The sequence below is a fragment of the Nicotiana tabacum genome, chromosome 7 (genome assembly GCF_000715075.1).
Source record: "Nicotiana tabacum cultivar K326 chromosome 7, ASM71507v2, whole genome shotgun sequence".
Taxonomy (NCBI): Eukaryota; Viridiplantae; Streptophyta; class Magnoliopsida; order Solanales; family Solanaceae; genus Nicotiana; species Nicotiana tabacum.
The window spans coordinates 79,881,829-79,898,586 of NC_134086.1; positions in this window are offsets into that span (position 1 = coordinate 79,881,829).

A 16,758-nucleotide genomic window follows, 5' to 3' on the forward strand; every position below is an offset into this window, starting at 1 on the left:
TTGAATAGGGATTCAAATAAAAGGTGACTTGGAACACCAGTAGAAATCAATTCCAAGTGGCGACTCTGTAAATTAAATAATCCCTACTTCAAATTTGTTACTTTAATTGGAAAAGCTCTTTAACCCACAATCCATAATATTTTACACTTATCTCTTGGAGGGGTAAAAAGGGGTGTCACAAACCGCAATCATGCAATCTCAAATGCGGTGAATCTAATGCAAAAAAAAAGATACAACTGTAGCAACTGAGATGGACATACTATTAATGAGTATGGTAACACTGGCTCGTCTTTGGAGTCTGGTTAATTTAGTAAAGCAGAAGACCAACTAAAAGCCACTAAAGAATCATTTTTGTCTGGCATTATAAAGAATAGCTTCAAAGAATTCACCTGATCGGATCGTTCTGCTGAGCCAAAAAGCCAATACTACAAGTTAACTGGTATTTTATACCAAACAGTCAATTATAAAGGTCGATTAAAAATTAAAAATCTAATACTATAATGGAATGTGGTTTTATGGAAAATAATAATTTTCAGGGGAAGAAGAAAGAGAGAAGAAAGAGAATAAAAAATAATAAGTAAAAAGGGGGCTGGATGGGGTATAAAATTGGGGTGGAGGAGTGGTGGGATCTTGAAAAAAGGGGGATATATATTAATTCAAAAAATGAGGTAAAATTATATTTGAAATTTAAAAATTGGGCATGTTAGTGAAAAAGCGCAAAAACGTGCCTAAATTGTCACGGCTGGGGCATTTATGCTACCAACTTTTAACCCAGGGTATAATTGTTTATTTCTTATAGTACAAGGACAATTTTGGCCCTTTTTTCTAAAGAATACTAATATATTGTTCTCCATCAAAATTTTCTGGTCTCACATCTTTGTACTACTAAAGATAGTCATTCACCACATGTAGGACTTTATTGTGGACTTAGGGAGCTGAATTGTCAAAGACTTGGAGGGATAAAGTGTATTGGCAAAGAACTGCAGGTGGCTACAACATTTTGAATATAGAGATATGGAACGAGCATCTATATGCAAGTTGCTGTAAACTTTAAATAGCGAGAAAGACAAATTTTGAGTTCAATATGTTCATATATAAAGGTAAAATAAGACAGATACGACAAAAAGAACCAAAGCAAGCCTCTTAGATGCTACTGAAGATTATTAAAGCTAGACAATACATTGGAGCTACTATAATGGACATAACTAAACTACAACAAAATTCTAATCATAAAGATAAACCAGTTGCAACAATCATGCACTTCCAAAGTGGTTGTTCAGCATGAACCTGGCAACTTGGAGCATGTTGGGTGCAAAAGATAAAATTGGCTAAATAGGGTATTGTGAATGATCAAATGTAAGATTTGTTGTCAGGAGCAGAATGATCCAATGTACATCTTTTCCTACTCAATTGTAGCACATGTTACTTCAATAACAAAGTATTACCATACCTATTTTGACATGGCAAGAGGAATTATATTGATATGGTATATTGTGATAAAAGGTAAATTTGATATAGCTGAAATTTATAGGATAGTCGTTGCAAGGTGTGCGTACGTACTACCCATAACATGAGAGGAATCAAAGAGAGTTTCAAAGTAAACATACAACTACAAGGGTGATTGCTAAATAGGTAATTCAAGATATGTTTTGTAAGAGAAGCGCCGAGGGTCTATCGGAAACAACCTCTCTGTCCTATCGAGATAGGAGTAAGGTCTGTGTACACATTACCCTCCCCAAACCCCATTTGGTGAGATTTTATTGGGTAGTTGTTGTTGTTGTTTTGTAAGAGAAGCATGAAGCCTACACTAACAAGAAGACTTGATAGTTTAAACTTTTATCCATGATTATACTGACTGTTGTAAGGGCCTTTAATAGGATGATATTTTTGTAGTTGCTGAGAATTGAGGATGTTTTTGCTTAATTAATTGCTTGAGTTTTTTTTTTCCAGATCTAAATATTGTTTTTTTTGATTTCTTGAGTTGTTGTAGCTTATAATAATTGTTGAAAAGTCTACCCAAATGAGCAGCCGACTAAATTTATAATATTTACTTTCCTAAAATAAAAAATGTGAAATCCTCATTTGATGTCTTACCTAATGCTGTATTCTGTGCCGGACCCGGGCCTAAATGGGCCAAACTGGTCGAGCTTAATGGGCCTGGGCTTAGCGGGCCTGGGCTCTGGCGGTCCCGGGCCTCACGGTCCCGGGCTTCGTGGGCTCAACGGGTGGAACCAGCCCGTGACGGGCCTAAGCCCATATGGTCCTGGGCTAAACGGGCCGGGCTCGTGGGCTTAGCGGGCCTAACGGGCTTTTTTTATTTCTGGGTTTTTTCTTCTTTTTTTTTTTAATTTTTTTTGTTTAAGGCAATTTCTTGTAAACCATATCATGGCTATATAAAATATATATGTAATATATATGTAGAAATCTAATTATTAAAGTGCTTGACGAAAAAGTAAAATAACAAAACAATAGTAAAACTAAATTGTCATGCATAATAAATTAATAAGAAAGTACAACATGAAGCATAAATACGTCTAATAATTTTAAAATAACACAAATTGTTGAAATATCTTAAAGACGAATTTGCGGATAAATACCATCAACACAATACGTTATATGCCTCCTTAAAATGCCTGTGGTACACCCTGAACGAAAATTTAAGACTCTTCCACAGTTCTTGCATTTTAATATTTGGCCTTCTTCATTTTCTTCAAGCAGTTCATAGTAGTGCGAAACAAATAAGCGCACTCTTTCCGAACGAGGCATGATGTAACTTGAAAATTAAGATTGAGACTTGAAGTCTTGAAAATTGGAGATTGAGAGATTGAGAGAAATTTAGATTGAGAAATGAGTATTGAGTATTGAAATAAAGAAGAGGGAGGGAGGTATTTATAGTGTTAGAGAAGGTTAGTTTGGTAAATTAAAAAAAATAACTATTTGTGCAATATGGCCATTGGTGGTCATTGGGGGTGGGGCCCTCATTTTGAATTTTGAAAAATCTTGTTTTGTAGTATATATAGTATACTAGTATAGTATATATAAGAGATCTGTAACAAAAGAATAATTTATCTTTTTATGGTACTGAAACAGCTAGATCTGGATGGCCGTGTGCGGACTACCGCCCACCTACCCTGATCCTGGTGTAAATGGTATCGGTATTTGTTTATTTTAATTTTTATAAGTATTTAATTACTTTATTTCTCTCCCCAGCCGTGACTATGTCCGGCTAAACGGATTCATATCTATGTTGAAGAACTAATTTCTCTTGCATATTAACCATGAAGAATCCAGACTATTTCAAAATATAAAGGAATTTTAATATAGTTTCTTGGCTTGGTTCCAAGATGGTGGTACAGTCGACTCTGGTACTACTCTTATTGGCTTTGCCTTAGTGGCTACGTCTAGCCAGCTGTGACATTAAAGCCCGCTGAAGTTGTCAAAAGAGCTATCCCTTTCACAGTTAGAACTGCTAGACACATGGGCTAAGAGTATGTATCGGACAGTCTCTTAAGCAAAATCAAATGATTTGCGATCATCGAATTACGCAAATTGAGAAAAATAATTCTCTGCCTGAATTTTCGACGAAAGAAATTTCTGAATTTTCTAATGATAAAGGAAAAGAGATTTCTGATCTGACTGAAGAAAAATCTAATATGTTTTTAGGTATGATGCAAATTATTACCGCGCATAAATGGTATATTAAATGTACTATTTTGATCGATAATAATTTTTCTATAACTGATGTAGCCATGATTGATAGTGGTGCTGATGTAAGCTGCATTCAGGAAGGATTAATTCCAACTAAATATTTTCAAAAGACCACTCACCAGGATCAGGGCAGGCGGGCGGTAGTCCGCACACGGCCATCCAGATCTAGCTGTTTCAGTACCTTTGAAGGTTGGCGGTAGTCCGCACGACCAGTAAAGATTTGAAATATACGGGAATATTATTATAGTCTTAATGACTGTATGGAAGGATCTATCCTTTTACCCAAGCAAGGGGCCTGTCTAGGTCCGATACATACTCTTAGCCCATGTGTCTAGCAGTTCTAACTGTGAAAGGGATAGCCCTTTTGACAACTTCAGCGGGCTTTAATGTCACAGCTGGCTAGACGTAGCCACTAAGGCAAAACCAATAAGAGTAGTACCAGAGTCGACTGTACCACCATCTTGGAACCAAGCCAAGAAACTATATTAAAATTCCTTTATATTTTGAAAGAGTCTGGATTCTTCATGGTTAATATGCAAGAGAAATTAGTTCTTTAACATAGATATGAATCCGTTTAGCCAGACATAGTCACGGCTGGGGAGAGAAACAAAGTAATTAAATACTTATAAAAATTAAAATAAACAAATACCTTTAAGGCCGGGATGCAAGGCCCTGAAGATGGTGAACTGAACTTCGAAACTTTATTTACTTCCACTGATTTACAAAATGAAGAAGCTAAGAAGCTAAAAGTCTTTACAAGAGAGAGAGAGAGACTTCTTAGAGAGAGAGGGGTTTTTTCACGACCTGCCTTTTCAAATGAAGAGGTCTTCTATTTAAAGGAAAAAAAACATAAAGAATCTATAAATAGTAGATTGAGTCCCACATCTGGGTCCCTTATACAACGTTTCTACTGTTAGGAACAGTGTATCTACTGTTGTGTGGGGTCTTCAGCTGCTTTTAGTCAAAGTCCTCTTCTGTCTAAATCGTTCATTTGTTGGAGGAATTTTTCCACCTTTTCTTTCTCCTTGTCAGATAATATTATTTCTGGTTGCATTGGCTGTGAATCTTCTTCCGCGATATCATTGCCACTTGTTTCACTGTGCATTGATGTGTCTGATCTTTCACATTGATTCAAAGTTTGAAGTAAATTTCTTTTTACTTCTTCCAGATATTTATTTACTAATTCGGTTTTATCTCCGTCTTGAACCGAAATTCTTCGAGCAACATGTTTGACGGAGCTGTCATCAAATATTTCTTTATGTGGAGTGGACAAGTATACTTGGATTTGTGTTTTAATAGAATCCAATAATTCTTGTCCATATAATGTTTTTGTTTTGGGATCATTCTTCATCAATTTGTCCCAAAAATTATTGTAAAATACCCTATATAAGCAAGGGATTTGTTCCTCCGTAAAACCTAATTCAGGAGTCCATTTATGAATCCATGAGATAGAGAATTCAATAAAGAAGCAAATTTGATCAATTTTCTCTAGGTAATAGATATGATCTGCGTGATATAACTCGGTTAGGAATGGTGAAACTTTTGCCCATTCTTTGTATAACTTAAGGAATGGTTCAGACAGGATTTTCGTTGTGGGACCGTGGTATGACCACCAATTTAAAAACCAGTTAGGGATTGGTCCTGTAAATACCTTTGCACATACTTTAATAAACCAAGTATGTTTATGCCTCTCATTATTATAATAAAGCACCCTATCAAATGCTTGGATATAATCCCAATAAGTAAAATTCATAGGTGATTTATTAAGGCTTATCTGTCTTTCTTTCATTGTTGAAATCCCCCATTCTTCAACAAATATAATTTGTTTAATAATGATTTTTGAAAAGTTATAAACGTTTTCATTTGTGTTATAACCCGAAAAGTGCTGGAATTCTGCACTACCTATACTGATTAGAATAGTCTCATAATAAATGCGGGTTTTATATGATTCACCCGGGTAATATAATCCATTAATCAGATATCTCTGGAATATCTTCCATGGTTCATCTTTTCTCTGAATCTCAGAGTTTTCTAGGAGAAATATCATTTCTTTCTTTGGTAATTTTTCGTAAGACTTAATATCATCGTTGTCTTCATCTCTAGCGATGGAAGCAAACGTATTACTTTGCTTTTTGGAAGCCAAATATGCCTGTAGATGACCATATAATGGATCATCTTCTGAAATATCATCCAGATGTATAGACGGACCTGATGAAGAATCTCCTTTATGGAAAACCTTTGAGTTTATTAAACTCTTTTTCCCTGCTTGTATTACTGGAGAATTTGATGAGGATCCGTATGACGATCCTTGAGAATATGATTTACTAAGGGATGATATTCCCCTACCTCTGCCTCTGGTGGCCCATGAAGGTCCATTCTGCACAAATAATAAATCAATTTATTCTAAGAAGCAATAATCCAGAATTTCATCCCTAATAATATTAGTCTAGGAATGAATTCCATTTAAGAATATGATTATAATAATTAATCTGGTTATCAACAATCTCTTCAATTATTAAGTCAATTATGAAACTTTGTAGATCTCGATTTAATCTAACCACTTTAATGATAGTAATTAATACTTCTTCTTCTAAAAAGGTCGTATAAAAATTCATAATTAATCAAGGTATTCTCGGGATAAGAAATCCGGAAGGGAATTATCAATTCCTTTTTTGTATTGAATTTCAAAATCAAAAGGCGCTAGCTGAGCTTGCCATCTAGCAAATATTAACTTAGACGCATCATGTTTAAAATCTTTGTCAAACATATATTTAACAGATTGAGCATCAGTTTTTATTAAAAACTTTTGATTATATAAATCGTCTTGAAATTTTAAAACACATTTAACAATAGTCAACATTTCATGAGCCACAGTAGCATATTTCTTCCGGGCTTCGGTCCATTTACCAAAGTGAAATCTTATCAGGTATTCACTCTTATTGTTGGGATTTACTTGTTTTAAAATCCCTCCATAGCCAATGTTAGACGCATCTGTCTCGATAATTTTTTGACATGTAGGATTAGCAAGAGTTAAGAAAGGTAAAGACTTAGCACGTTGTTTAATACTTTTGATTAATGCCGTATGCTGGTCAGTCCAAGGCTTCCTATGATCCTTTTTCAGCCTATCGTATAGAGGGGCTAGATCACGAGATAAACTTTTGTAGAAAGGGGATATATAATTCAAACTTCCCAAAAATCTTTGTAATTGAGTCTTGTCAGTAATAACATCAGGAAATTTTGAGGCAAAATCAATTGATCTTTGTATTGGGATAATTTTTCCCTGCCAAATATTATGACCTAACAAACAAACATTTGTTTGGAATAGACTCATTTTTGGTTTAGAAATTACTAAACCGTTTTGTATTACAATTTTCTTAAAAATATCAAGATGCTTAATATGCATCTCCAATGTTTTAGAAAATACTAATATGTCGTCAATATAAACGATGATAAAATCTAGATAAGGGTTAAAAATATCATTCATAATTTTTTGAAATTCAGAAGGGGCATTTTTTAAACCAAATGGCATAACATTCCATTCATATTGCCCAAATGGAATATTAAAAGCAGTTCTATAAGTATGCTCTTTAAAAATTTGAATTTACCAATATCCAGATTTTAAATCGAATTTTGAAAATATATTGGCGTCATATAATCTAGATAGCAAGTCCCTTTTATTGGGGATAGGATATCTAATCCATTTTAGATGTTTATTTAATGGTTTATAATTTATAACTAATCGAGGAATACCTCGTTTCTTTTCTGCAGAATTATTAACATAAAAGGCAGAACATGACCAAGGAGATTTTGAGGGTTTTATCAAACCCTTTTGTAACAAGCTGTCAATCTCGTTTTTGCAGAATTCAACTAGCTCAGCATTCATCTGGCAAGGTCGAGATTTAGTAGGAATATCATCCTCGGAGAAGTTTTATTCGTAAGGAAGAGTTACAATATGCCTTTTTCGGTTCCAAAAGGCACTAGGGTGATCGGCGTAAACATCAACAACCATCTTTTCAGCAATCAATTTAATCTTTTGCTGAACCTTAGCAGATTGCAAAGTATCGAATATATTCATGCTTAATATTTCTAATTGTAATGAATCAACATGCCTTTGTTTCATATTAATCAAGGCGTTAATATCTCTAGTTACGGGATCTGTAACAAAAGAATAACTTATCTTTTTATTTTGATAAGTAGCAGAAAAACCCTGTGCATCTATGTTATTAAAAGGGTAAATAGCATTAATAAAAGGGGTTCCAAGTATAATCGGAGGGTATAACGTTTTTTACCAAAAAAACGAAATGAGGAATACAGACTTTATTTTGGGAAATATGAGTATTTGGTAATTTGTACTTTATGTCTAAAGCATGACCAAAAGCGGATTTAACCAAATGAGTGGTCTTTTGAAAATATTTAGTTGGAATTAATCGTTCCTGAATGCAGCTTACATCAGCACCACTATCAATCATGGCTACATCAGTTATAGAAAAATTATTATCGATCAAAATAGTACATTTAATATACGATTTATGCGCAGTAATAATTTGCGTCATACTTAAAAACATATCAGATTTTTCTTCAGTCAGATCAGAAATCTCTTTTCCTTTATCATTAGAAAATTCAGAAATTTCTTTCGTCGAAAATTCAGGTAGAGAATTATTTTTCTCAATTTGCGTAATTCGATGATCGCAAATCATTTGATTTTGCTTAAGAGACTTAATATACCTTTTCAAATTTTCAATTTCTTCTTTTAAATCATCAAAAGAAGCATCTCTGCTAAGCGTACTGGACTTATGAAATCGTTTATTAATTTCAGACAAAGAATAAGGCGTAAAATATTCAAATTCGTTCTTGTATTTTTCAAAAGGTTTTGAACTACTAGAACTAGAACTTGCAGCTAAATTAATAATTTTTTCACGAAGTTTTTCATCGGTAACTTCTTTTAAAGGTTCTATTACATTATTATATGTAATAGTTTTCATATTTAAATTATGAAATTGTGATTGTAATTTATAAAATTCGTCACTATCACAAGTACAAATATCACCTTTGCACGCAGTGCAAGAAGTATCAACATTTTTATCACTATTAGATAAATCAATTAAATCAACTTCATCTTCAGATTCAGTATCAGAGTAATCGTCAGATTCTGATCCTGAAGTGTATAACAAGCCATAAACCTTATCGCGTAACTCATCATCGAGTTCTAAGGTTTTCAACTTTTGAAGCTTGCAATTTGGAGAAATATGACCAAACTTTCCACACTTATAACACTTAATATCAGCGAGATCTTTCTTTGATCTATTCTTCGTAAATCGAGTAGATTTCCGATGCGCTTTTCTAGTATCACGCTCTTCCTTAGGCCTATACCTAGACCTCTTTTTCTTATACGGGCTATCCGGGTAAGGATACCTATGATATCTATTTTTTTTCTTCCTACTTTGAGTAGAAGTTCCGGGTAAACCGAACTGGGTACAGAAGTCACCTAATTGGGATTTCTCTTTAAGCTTATCAATCTTAAGCTGTCTAGAAAGCTTTAGCTCATTACACAAGTTTAATCCTTCTTGTGTACATACTCCTATAAGTTTACCATAGGTATAATTACCATACTGAATTTCACCGTAACTACCGCTTAATACTTTCCTTACTCTTTCAGCAAATAAGGAAGGGAGGCCGTCTATAAACTTGGCTTTCCAATGCTCATATTTATTCTCGGGTAGTTCCATAACCCTACTCATAAAAGTATCTTTATACCATCTAAATTCACTAAGGGTCTTACATCTAAGCCCATTAAGTAAGGTTCTGATGGTCTCATGGTTTGAGGTAAATCTACCATTGAAATGCTTTAAAATTGTAAGGATAAGTGTATATACTGCATCTTCTCTACCCTTAACTAGAGCCATACCTATGTTATCAACACCCTCGTCTACGGCTGTAGCATTAATAACGAAAGCATTCTCTTCAATAGATAAATAGCTATCCCACTAGCCACGAAGTTGGCCAGTAAAACCTGTAACAATCATTTTGCAAATAGTTCTATCCGTATTTTTAACACTTTTGCAGATAGTCGAATACATAAGCATTCTATGTACGAGAATGGTTAATTGTCTATCAGTTAAACCATTAAGATTCCATTCATAAATTTCGGAACCGCTATAAGACGTATTAGTCTGATTCCAATCACGTTCCTCAATCAACACATCTTGAGGAGTAGGATGGGGATAATAGTAAGTTTGCATCCTAGGTTTGTCAGCATACCTACTATTGAGTTTAACTATACCTTTGAGTTTATTAAACTCTGACCATATCTCAGTTTTATAATCAGAAACGGTCTCAATTCTATCAGCAAATTTTTTAGATAAATCAATTGGTCTAACATTCAAACCAGAAAGCTTTTTATCAAGGAGTTGTGCTAAGTCATCAAGAGATTTAAATTTAAAATCCTGAATCTCAGGAGGTCTTTGAATATGAGTAAGAATAGCTTGATCAACTGTTTTACTTCCTGAAGTGGAGGCAATATCAGTTGGTCTTTTCTTAGTACTCACTTCCTTTATTAAAATAGTCAAATCATCAAGTTTTTTATCAAGAGAACCAATATGTTCTCCTAAAATCTTTACATATAAACCCAAATAATTGTTTTGAGAAATCAATTTATTAATTTCTGTGATACTAATAGCTGCAACATTATCATCAATAAATTTTTGAAAAGCAGTGAAGGTAATACCAGTATTATTAGGTAAAATAAAGGGGGCCTAAGGAGGATAAATAGCTTTAATAATATTACCACTCCCATCTTTATAAGATCTTTCTAATACTTTTATATAAAGAGGCAAATAAGTTGTTATAAACCAAGGAACAAAATACATAATTTGATTATGCAGGGCACAAGTTTCATAAAATTCTTGAGAAATATTATTCAAATCATCTTTGCTATAAGCATAAAAAACCACGTTTTAAACTGGCTCCATTTATCACTAAAAAATTCCTTCTGAATATATTTTCGTGCCCGAGAACCGGGGCTAAAATCAATTTGGTGTGGAATCATTAAGTACTATTGGGGTCGAAATCCATCTCGGATACAAAAGGAATATCCTTATCTGAAATATTGTCATTGTCCTGAACAATATTTGATTGAGGGTTAACTTTAACCCTTTCAACTCTTTCGACAGGCTTATTACTAACTTTACAAGCAATAGTGTGTAAAGAGGCTGCACGATTGCGAGCTGGACCATAGACTAGTTCAACAGGAGAAATATGTTAAATAGCTGGTAAAAGTCTATGATTAGAAAACGAATGTCTATTATAAATAGTAGACTTATCATCAAATTGAATACAAATCCTACCATCCGGATTTTGAGTAACATGCAAAAATTTAGTATTCGACAAGTCGTTAGTAATCTGACTTGGGGATATAACCGAATTTAAAGTCCAAGTAGTTGGGAAATTAATTTCTTCCCACCTAATAGGTCTCCTAGTGGTGACCTTGGACCTTGCAAAGTTGGTTTCTACCAGTATGGTCTGATCTGATGTATCATATAACTTACATCTAGGATTCAAAGTAGATAATAATTTAAAATAAATCATATAAGACAGACATATAAGTTCAGAACCAGGCACATAATTATAACCATGCGTTTTCACATTTAAAGTCAAGGCATCAAGAATATTAACATCAGAAAGAGATAGTTGCATATTGGGTTGAGTATTAAAATATACTGGACCATAGGCCACAGTAGATTCAATCGAACCCATCAGAGACTGTCTGAAGTTTAGATTTCTAGCATCTCTAAGAGCTGCTAAAAAGGTCTCTGGTAATCCTTTAAGGGTTAACGGTTTAAACGCAATTTGAACCATGCCAATATGCAGATAATGATAATGATGTTTATATAAATCTATATCGTGTTTGTTTAACAAACGAATAGTCTGTTCAGACGAATTTAACGCCAAAGACTGTTCAGTCGTTTTTATCAATTGTTTAGAAGAAAGGTTATCAAACCAACTATAATCATAAATGGTTTTTATAGAAACTTTAGGAATTGTCCATTTATTTAATAAATCAAGGTTTTGAGGTATATCTACCTCGTTTCAAGTCTAGTACTTTTAGTACTTGTTTCTCCCAGATCCATTCCAAAAGCTTCATATCTATGTTGAATATTTCATATCTATTACATATACACCATGAAAATTCCTAGGCCCTTATATATATTTTCTTGTAGTATATATTGTATGTTATGTATATATATATAGATTTTCTTGTAGTATATATTGTATGTTATGTATATATATTATAGCTTATAAATAATTGCAAGTTAAAGCCAAAAAAATATTGCAAAAAGATATTCAAGGGCATGTATTATAATTTTTATTACCAAAAATGGAATATCTTTCTTAGTCTTCCTCCCCCCAATGGAATGAGCACAACAAGGTACTCTAGGGTGTGTTTTTATGTGCCTAGTCAAACTACCCGTGCCCCTACGGTCTCCAGTATATTTATGCGCCAGTAATTTCTCACATGTTTTACACTTAGCCTTATTTTGTTCTCTTACTTGAGTAAAAAATTCCAAACTAATGATGTTTCTAGGCGTTTAGAAGGTTGTCTATTAAAACTAGGGGTTTCTACAGGTGGGTCGGACGGTACATCAGTTGGGTTATTAACAGGACTAGTAGGTGTATCATCTAAATCCGGTTGGGTTTCATCTTCATCCTCATTTTCCTCATCATTTTCAAAGATAGTTTCATTAGGATAAAGAGCATTCATAGTTTCATCATCTAAATTTTGACCTGGTGCAACATTATGGCAAAATTGACTATCGAAAAATTGAAAACAGGGGTTATCACTATCAAGAATAATAGGAGCAGCAGGACGTCTACCAGGTCTGGGTCGGGGAGCCGGGGGAAGGGTAGTAGGTTGGCCACTACTTTCACCAATTTTAGCTTTACCCTTACCACCAAAAATATTTTTCAAAGAAAATGCCATATTAATTATAATTATACTAAATAAAACTAACAAAACTATAATATTAAAACTTAAGAGTTGGAACGCGTTTACCGAATTGCCGAACAACTTCTTGAAAATTGAAAATCGTTGAAGACTTGAATACTTCAATTCACCAACTTCACAATTTTTCAGGAAATTTCAACAATAAAATAAGCAATTATAGTAGAGAGATTGATGAATTGGTGAGTAAAAATGAAAGAATGAGGGGGTATTTATAGTTGAGAATTGGAAAAAAGTGTAATTATATAAAGTTTGTGGTTAAAATAAAGTTTGGGGGCCAAATGGTTATTTTCTAAACATCCAAACGGTCAAAATTGCAGCCCAAATGGCTACTTTTTAAATTTTCACCGTTGGAATTTTTATTTTTTTTTTAAAAATAAGAACTAGCCATTAGGCCCGGCCCAGACCCGCCAGCCGGTTTCGGGCTTAGCGGTCCCGGGCTCGTGTGCTTTCTAGGAATAACCGGCCCTCCATGGGCTTTAAAGAACCGTTAAGACCGGTCCGCCAGGACCGGCCCACCAGGCCCGTTAGGCTTGTTAGGCCCGTTAGGACCGCGAGCCCGGTCCGGTCCGGTTAAGGCCCGGCCCACAGTGCACCATTACACTAATGTCTCCTCTGTTGATGCAATAATCCATTTGATTTCATCGTACACTTCAATCTTAGAACACAAGTGAGGAGGTAAATCCTCAAGTTCAAAAAATTTAGTAGAAATTCCTAGATGAAACCATAGCTGGTTGTGTAACGATCCGACCGGTCGTTTTTCTTTCTAGATCCCTCTTCCCCTGAATAAAACTCTCCATATGTGCTTTAATTGTTTTATGACTTGCGGAGATGGTTAGTTCAGTTTTGAAAGGGGTTCGATTGAAATCGGGACACTAGGTTCCTTAATGTTGGCTAAAAAGGGCTAAGTTTGACTTGAGTCAACGTTTTGAGTAAACGATCTCGGAACTGGAATTTGACAGCCCCAATAGGTTCGTATGATGATTTTTGACTTGGGCATGTGTTCGGATTGTGTTTTGGATGACCCGGGAGCATTTCCCCGCTTAATATTGAAAGTTGGCTAATTGAAAGTTTTGAAGTTCTTTAAATTTGATTTAGAGTAGATTTTGGTGTTATCGAGGTTTGTTTAGGATTCCAAACCTGGGAATACTTCTGTATGGTGATTTAAGACTTGTACGCAAATTTTGGTGTCATTCCGAGTAGTCTAAGTATGATACGGCGCGTTCGGAGTAAGTTGGAAGAACTTGAAGTTCATAAGTTGATTCGATTTGGTTTGGAGTGTGATTTTTAGGTTTTGATATTGTTTTATGCGTTTCGAGAGTTTGAGCAAGTCTGTTTCATAATTACAAACTTGTTGGTATGGTTGGACGGGCCTCGGGTGCCCCGAATGCCATTCGGACGAGGCACGAAACTCATTTGGAATTGGAAGAACATCTGAAGCACAAGCTTGTTGTGTAATCACACCTACAGAGAGCTAGCCGCAGGTGCGAGCACGCAGAGGCGAGCCAGCCGTCGCAGAAGCAGCCCAGCGTAGGCAGCCCAGAAACTGCAGATACGGGACATGGTGCACACCTACGAACACACAGGTGCGATGGAAGGAATCGTAGAAGCGGCAATGCCGAAGGTGCAGCACGCGTGCCGCAGAAGCGGGCCTGTGGTTCACAGATGCAGAAGGGGACAACTGAAGGAGAGCCGCATTTGTGAGGCTTTCTCTGTAGAAGCAGAGTCGCAGATGCGGTCATGGATCCGCAGAAGTGGAAGTCCTAGAGGCAGTGAGGTCCATTTATTGCGAACTTAGGCCATTCTGGTTCATTTATTTCACTTCTTGGGGCGATTTTGGAGCTTCCTATAGAGAGATTTTCATCTAGCTATTGGAGGTAAGTAATTTCTATTCGATGTAAGTTAAATACATAGATTATGGGTAGATTTTAATGTATAAAATTGTGAAAATTATGGGTTTAGATGAAAAACCTAGATTTTGATAAAAATAGAATTTAACCACGAAAATGGTTATAGAATTTAGTGAAAATTATATATTTGAATTCAGGAGGTTATGGGTAATAACTTTCTTCAAAAATATCCGAAATTTGGGCACGTGAGCCCAAGGATAAATTTTCAGGAATCTTCCAATTTGGGTTGGGTAATTACTCTAATAGCTAAGTTATTAACTCTTGATCGTTTATTAATTATTTTATATAACATTTGGCTAGTTGTGGATTGTTCAACACCAAGTGGGGTCTTTAGAGTGAATTTGTGGCCGGAAAGTGAGCTTTGAGACAAGGCAAGTGTCACGAATTTCCACCGTCAGGATCGTGATGGCGCCTAACATTTCACTTTCTAGGCAAGCCAACGTTAGAACAATTTATTCATTTTTAACAGTTTAGATTAAATAAAGAGAAGAACTAAAATAACTGTAACCATCCAAAGAAAATTGCGGAAGCTAAAAATAGCCAACCATCGGCTAAAATCCTTAGACCCAGTGTCACAAGTACATGAGCTACTAGAATAGTACATACAAGGATCCAAAATAAATATAAAACTGTCTGAAGGAAAATACAATGCTAAATAAAAGGGAGAGGGGACTCCAGGAGCTACGGGCGCTGAGCAGCTGTACCTCAAGTCTCTGCAAAACTAATTAATCCAAGCACACTAATAGCTACCGATGGAACTGACTCCAAAATCTACACAAGAAGTACAGAGTGTAGTATGAGTACAACCAGCCCCATATACCCTGTAAGTACCGAGCCTAATCTCGATGTAGTAGTGACGAGGCTAAGGCTGGTCACCTACACTACAACCTGTACGCAGTATATAATAAAAGTAGAAAAGGAAATACGGAACAAAATAAGGCAATCAACTGAAAATAATAGCTACAACCTCAAAAATTAAGCCAGTGTCATTCAGAATTACCAATCCTTAGAGTTTCAATTGAGAATATTGAAAAACCAACACAGCTCAAGGAAATGGAACATATATGTTGTTGTGGCGCGCAACCCGATCCTACCGTACAATACAGAATCCTCTCTTATTTCACCGTAATAACGTCAACAGAATAAAATATATATGTGTGTGTGTGTGTTGCGGCTCATAACCCGATCCCACCATATATCAATATCAATATCATAATTCACCCTTATTTCACTATATCAATTCACCCTTATTCTACCTATTGTAGCGTGCAATCTGATCCCACCGTATCAGTAAAAATTCACCCTTATTCCACCATATAAATATCAGTAACATAATTCACCCTTATTTCACTGTATCATTCACCCTTATTCCACCTATTGCGGCATGCAACCCGATCCCATCGTATCAGTATAAATTCACCCTTATTCTACCATATCAATATACCCTTATTTTAGATGTTGCGGCGTGCAACCCGATCCCACCATATCAGTACAAAATACTCAGTGTGCATAGTCAAATAAATAATTCAAATCACGAGAACCTTTACAATCAATAAATATCAAACTGAACCAAAAGGAATCCTTGTACAACATGGGAATTCACATAGGTGATACTATACAGCAAATCAAGTTTGGTAAATGACAATTTAGAAGGTACAAGTAAGTTAGTTAAGACAAGTAGCAGCAAATCATGAAAATGGGAAAGGATCTAACATTAATAACAGAAGTAAACACTGATTAATAGGTAGCAAATAGGCATGGAAGGCATTTAAGGCATATCACATTTAAGAAAGGAAATGAGATAATTAAGGAAAAGCGGAAAATCAGGGAAAACAAGTAATTCGGTGTATAAGCACTCATCACCTCGCATATGCGCCGCAACACATAAAATTCACATAGCACATAGTCCGAGGGTTCCTAATTCCCTCAAGTCAAGGTTATAATCAATACTTACCTCACTTCGCAGCCAATTCAGAGCTCTACCGGGGCCTTCCCCTAGAATCCGCCTCCAAACCACTCGTATCTAGTCACAATTGACTCAAAAATATCAAATATTGCTAAAAGAATCTATTAAAATTCAAAAGTTTAGAATTTCAAAACTTTCTCCCAAAAAGTCAAAAATTGACCAAGGCCCGCTCAATC